Source organism: Equus caballus, chromosome 17, assembly GCF_041296265.1.
Source record: "Equus caballus isolate H_3958 breed thoroughbred chromosome 17, TB-T2T, whole genome shotgun sequence".
Classification (NCBI taxonomy): Eukaryota; Metazoa; Chordata; class Mammalia; order Perissodactyla; family Equidae; genus Equus; species Equus caballus.
In genome coordinates, this window is record NC_091700.1 from 26468819 (window position 1) to 26474818 (window position 6000).

Below are 6000 nucleotides of genomic sequence, written 5' to 3' on the forward strand. Positions count from 1 at the left end.
CTGCCCCCACGTCGCCCGTCTCCACGGTGGCAAAAAGGCCACAGAATGCCTTCCATGAACTCAACTGTGAAAGGGCAGTGGTCAAGAGAGCCCTCCAGGTCTAAAGGGGACAACGGCACAGGAAAGAAGGGTCACAGATCCTGAACCCGGGTCAGCAGATGCCTCAGAGGTTCATTGTCCCCCCACACCTGGCGCTGCATCAGCACCCTGCAGTGCAGACCCAGTTCCAAGGAAACAGGACCATATTTCAACACCTTGGCAAAATGGGGTCGCAGAATACAGTGCTTAGTAAAATTATTTTTCTCCACATCTAAATCAAGGAACTGAGCGTTCTTTCCAGTATAACAGCGAACACTTATATTAAGCACTTACACGCCAGAAGCTGTGTTAAGAGCATAACTTGGATTACCTCATTTAAATCCTCCCAACTCTATCAGCTAGGCGCTAGCAGCCAATTACTACGCAAGCAATAAGAAAAGAATTTAAACATGGCTCTGAGAATTGTCTTAGAAAAGGCACTTATCCCCTAAGTGGAGGCAGCGCTGGGACCCGGCCCCTTGTGCAGGAGGGGCCCGTGGCATCTCCCTTGTGCCCCCAGTGCACGGCTCCTGAGGAGCTCAGCGTGGCCGTGTCAAGCAGAGGCTGCTCCCCGCAGCCCAGCGCCAGCTCTGTTCAATGGTCTCTACGACACAGCACCTGCTGTACGTGGGGCACTCGGCGAGAGTGTAGGACCAACGGGAAAATGGTTGGTTGTTCTCACAGTCCAGAACCTCACCTGAAAGAATATTCTGAAGAAAGCACTGCAGCAGGAATATGGACTGTTATGGAAACAAAACTGCCCGTGCCTTCTCTGTCTCCAGAAAAGGGAGCGGAAAGGTGACAATCCACTCAGGAAAAAGGGAGCGATGGCGTAGAAATAAACAGAGTCCCACTACGAAAAGAGACATTCCTTCTCCCACCTCCATACAAGCCCGCCTCACCGCAGCCTTCAGAGTCTCCCTGGGCTTGATTTCTGGTTGCCATTATCAGACTACTAGGCCGGTAACAGAAAGAACTTCTGTCACGAAAGAAATCTAAATTTATTATTTTAGTACCTTCATTCTTTCAAGAATACTATGGACTTCAGGTTTATTAGCTTCACTATCATGGGCAGAGAAGGAAGGCTTCCCAGATCTACAGACGGGGCAAGTCGACAAGGTTCAGAAAGTCTAAATGACACACAGAGACAGCAGCCACACCAAGCCTGCGCAGCCTGAAGTGGGGCTGTTCCCAGCATTGGTACCAGCTGCTCTCAGCTCCTGGAAGCAGCAGCCTTCACTTCAGGGCAGACACCCTCAGGCTGCTCTGAGCTAAGAAGGCCCCTTCCCTCAGCCACACAGCTCCAACTCCAGTTTACGCAGAATGCTCACCAAACCCACCCGCCGGCAGTCCCCACCGCGAATGCCAACAGCCGGAGGGAAACAGTCAAACGAAAGGCACTGGCTGTGGCAGGATGGGTGAACCTTATGCCAGAATCTACTCCAATGTCCAGAAATGTCTTTCCTCCAGCCTGTGTTCCTGGGATGAATCAGTCTTGATCAATGGGTAAGGTAAACAGCTCCAGCCACGGCTCTGTCAATGCCGAAGCATTCGCCTTCGGAGTGAAATGAACATGTTTAGTAGGCTACTGAATCGTTTTACCAATCTGCTCCCCATCCTTCTAGCAGATTCACAGGTGGCAAATGCACTAACCCTCCCGTAATAAACTATGACTCGCTTTGAACAACTGCAGGGTGGTTATTTTCAAAGCCGCTCTGGGGTTGAGGTTGGGGGGTGGGCAGGATTATGGAGAAAGAGAAAGAGAAGTCCCTCAAGTTTACCACAGGGCTGATAATCTGCCATTGAAGATACTACCACTCTAGGCTTTGACTGGAAGAGACCCAAACCTTGAGGTGGAGAGAACCTCGGCCTGGGATCCAATGTCAGTGATCTACAGCTCCGGAAGGCAAGAGTCCCGAAGGCCCAGGAATGAAAAAGCAGACACCCCAAGGCTTTACAACCCCAGGTGGCAGAGGGTCCCCATCCCAACAATGGGACAACCCCACAGCCAAGTTGCCCACTGGAGGGCGGCAGCAGGCACCCAGAGATCCCCAGGCTAGGGGTGAAAAGGTAAGAAAGGTGAAAAGGAAAGTCGCCATTCTGGAGCACGTGGCTGTAAGATGGTCACGCACCTAGGAAGGGCCCCCCAGAGAGCAGATCTAGTTCAGCCCTTAAAGAGGGAAGTGTCTTTAAAAAGTCAGTAGTGACTTTTAAAAAATCCTTCCCAACATTGCTCTCTCCTCAGCCTTCCTCATCTCACAAACATGGTAACTCCACTCGGCCTGAAATCATATTCCACCTCTTTCACATCTCACCTGGAATCCAGTGGCCAATCCTATTGAGTCTACCTGTAAAATCTACAGATAGAGGAAGTACATAAATCTACAGATGGAGCAGAATTCAACCACCTCACATTGCTACCATTTCCATCCCAGTCCAAGCTGCCATCATCTCTCACCAAAATTACATATGGTCACTCTCTCTTGTATAGAAATAACCTAGAGTTGGGTTTTATTCCAAAATTAGTTACAAGTCTCTGAACTGGTCTCCCTGCTTCCATGCCTGCCTCTCCCCCACCCACCCACCTTTTCTCCACTCAGCATTTGAAGTAATCCTTAAAAACTACCTAACAGCCTACAATGGTTCCCCACCCCACTCAAAGTAAAAGCAAAAACTTCATGGCCTATGAGATCTGCCCTCAACTGCAACAGATCACAGTGGAGAGAGCCCCCAGGCCTGAAAAGGTCAATCAAACAGGAAAACACTAGGGTCCCATCCACAGGTCCCTCTTGGAGTGAGGACCAAGAGCCAGGTGGAATGATGGACATCTCAGGAGACGCCTCTGGCCCAGAGGAAAATGTTTCTCTCCAGAACAAGGACACACTATTCCTGTTTGAAATTCCTTCCTAGGATTAATAAACCAATACCTTCAAATACATAGCTAATAATGAAAAGGGATTAATTCAATTAAACTTAATGCTGGGCCCTCCAACATAATTATGCATTTTTACTGGCCTTAGCAGAAAGAAACTGGACTAGAACAGTCAATAAACATGTATTTAATTCCACTAAAGAACAGAACCCTCTACCAAATATAATTAACACGTGCCCTAGAATTCAAGCTGCCAAGGTCAGCAATCTTGTCTTCCAAGCCCTTTTTCCTCTAAAGCAAATAATTATATACATACGAGCACCCACGTGGCTCAAATCCAGATCTAACAACTGAGTACGTTTCTGATCTCTACAAAGTCTCGTCCTGTTTGTTTAGTCAAAACTCCTTTGACACCTTTTAAGCTTTATGTACAATGACTAAACATGACCTTAATATGCTAAACCTTTAAAAACTGTTTTAATCCTTTGTTGCCTCTGTCCCCTAGATTTCTATTCTGATTGTATGACTTAAGACCTTTTGTTTCAATGACAGAAGGGTGTGTTCATATAAAAATAATAATTTCCACTCAGACCAACTAAAAATATCAGGGGGGTAAATGTATCACGGTTTCCTATTATCTGACCAAACAGAAAGGGCAACAAATGTTAAGATAAATCCTTAGTAAATTATAATTCAAATGAAACACAAGCAGGAAATTCAGCCAGAAGCCAGCATACACAGTTCTAAGGGTCAAACTTTACACAGCACGTTTTTAGGGAACTACATCTGGCACTGAAATCCCAAGCCTCTCCTCCTGGTTACTTACAAACCCAGCTCCAGGCTACTTCCAGACACGAGCGCCTGACTGTGGGTATTAGGTAGTATGGTTCTCTTCCTGAAGGCACATGTCTGGCTATCCTAATCATACAAGTCAAACACAACTCCTATCTGGTTCCCACACCCACTGAAAAGGGGAAGAGACTAAAATAGCACGCTGTGGTAGTACTACAGCGCAAACGCCGCCCGGTGTATACACCGGCTGTAGGAGGACTGCCAGACCTGCCTGGCCCGGGAAGTTTTCTACTACGCAGAAAGGAACATACGGAGAATAGGTTGTCTTTATTAAGCCAGAAGAACTTCCTCTCGCTCCAAACCATCTGGAAGGCTTGAAGAATCCAGCCTTTACAGGCCAATTCGGGTCACAAGGAAGCCCACCCAAAGGGGACTTCCCCGAAAAAACCCTGGAGATCCAGACAAGAGGTGCGGGCGGGCAGGGCGCGTCCCGGGGTCCAGGGAAGAAGAGAGGTGGGCGCCGCGGGTAGGGTGCGGGGGGTGCGCGGCGCTGTCCCCAGGCCGGCCACCTGCCGCGGGACCACCCTCCCGACCGCCGGGCGGGCTCCTCATCCGCGGCGGATGACACATCGCGGACCTCGTGGCGGGGCGGGGTTCCCAGCACCGCGCCATGTAAGGGAAGGTCTCCGGATGCGTCCTGGGCCGGCCCCAGTGCCCGCTCCCCGCCCCCTGACCAGGCCGACCACCCGGTGCGTGCCGGCGCCCGGGTCCCTGGCACGGCGCGCGGGGCCGGCATCCCCGAGGCGCCAGGTCGCCCACGCTTACTCACTCGGTGTTGCATCATGCACCACGCCGCGCCTTCAGGGAACCAAAATGGACTCCGGTGAAGGAGACAGCCACATGGGCACCGGCCCCGCGCGCACACCCCCGGGCCCGCCCTGCCCTCGCCCACCCTGGAAGATGCCAGCGACCCCGGCGCGGGACCCTCGCCGCTAGTCGCACCGCCTTCCCACGCCCCCACGCAGCCCTGGGTCCCCTCCAAGGTGACCCGGACCCGGGGAGCTGCCCTGGCGCCGGCGGAGACCGGGCACTCACCGAGCCGGCGGGCGGCAGGATGCCGGCAAGACTGTGGACGGACGGACGCGCAGGCGGCTGGGCTGACGGACGCTGGGCCGGAGGCGCGGCGCGGGGCCGGGGCGGGAGTGCGCGCTGCGGTTAGCGGATGCCGGCTGGCCGCGTGCCCCGCCCGGCAGTTGACCGGCTGCTCACACCTGCCCGCGCCGACTGAATGGAGCGCGAGGGCGGGCAAGCTCCGGCGCCGGTTTCATCAGCCGCGCGCCCGGCACCCGCCCTCCGCCCGCCCCCGGCCTGGCAGCGCGGGCCGCTCGCTGCGTCACTGCCGCGCACCAATGCGAGCGCGGCGCGGCGGCCGGGCGCCCGGCGGCGCGGGGCGGGCCGGGGCGGCTTCCCGCGCGCCAGCCCCAGCCTCGGATGCCCCGCAGGCGGGCGGCGCCTGCCCACGTTTCCGCGGCCGCCCCGCCCGCTTGTTGCCATTTGTCCGCCAATCCGAGCCGGCGGCGGGCCCGCATCCTTTGGTCCAGGCAGCCCCAGCGGCGGGCTGACACCGATCGCGCGACCAGTTTTCCTTTCCCAAAATAAAAGATTTGGGAAGCACTTCAAGGATTTTTTAAAAATTATAATTTTTCATTTCTTTGTCATTGGATTATTTTCTTGCCATTCCCTTGCTTTTAATAAATAACTTATCCCTGCCCCTTGTCAGGAAGGGCCCTGAAGACTGAATCTACCTGTGCCCCTTGGCGGTGGGACAAGCATGACTGGCCACGGGCTAGTCACAGCCGCTTTTTTCCGGAGTTTAATGTCCCAGAGATGGCAGAAACTTCAGTACCGAATCCCACAGGCCTCACCTCACAAGCTCCCTCTTTCTTGTGTCTCTTTGCTCCTAAAAAACAGGCAAGAACCACAATCTATGGAGATCCGGTAATCTGTGACATGGCAGAGGTGAGCGGGACATACATTAATCCTGCCAGTTTCCTTGTAACTGTGGCAAACAGAAAAAACGACAGCACGGTGTCCGTGGCCTTTGAATCCTTTCCACATTTCCTCCCCATGACCTTGGTCAGTAACGGGTGCTCATTGTCAGCCGCTGGATGTGATACTGTCTGGGAATTACACTAGCTATTTATAAAGCATATAACTGCATGGTACTGGGTTCAGAGAAGGTTTTTTTTTTTAAAGAT

General features: G+C 53.1%; 1 protein-coding gene across 7 annotated transcripts in view; it reads right to left on the minus strand.

The window, feature by feature from the left end:
• Window positions 1–5143, minus strand: part of SLC7A1 (solute carrier family 7 member 1) — a 79143-nt gene extending 74000 nt beyond the window's left edge. For 4 of the 7 annotated variants that reach the window (XM_023621466.2, XM_023621463.2, XM_023621464.2 and 1 more), the window contains exon 1: window positions 4838–4978. The gene's annotated coding sequence lies outside the window, so the exon portion shown is untranslated. Of the gene's footprint in view, window positions 1–4837 lie in introns of all 7 variants that reach the window. The other 3 variants (XM_023621465.2, XM_023621462.2, XM_070240217.1) reach the window with 3 other exon arrangements.
• Between the last annotated feature and the right edge of the window lie 857 nt (window positions 5144–6000).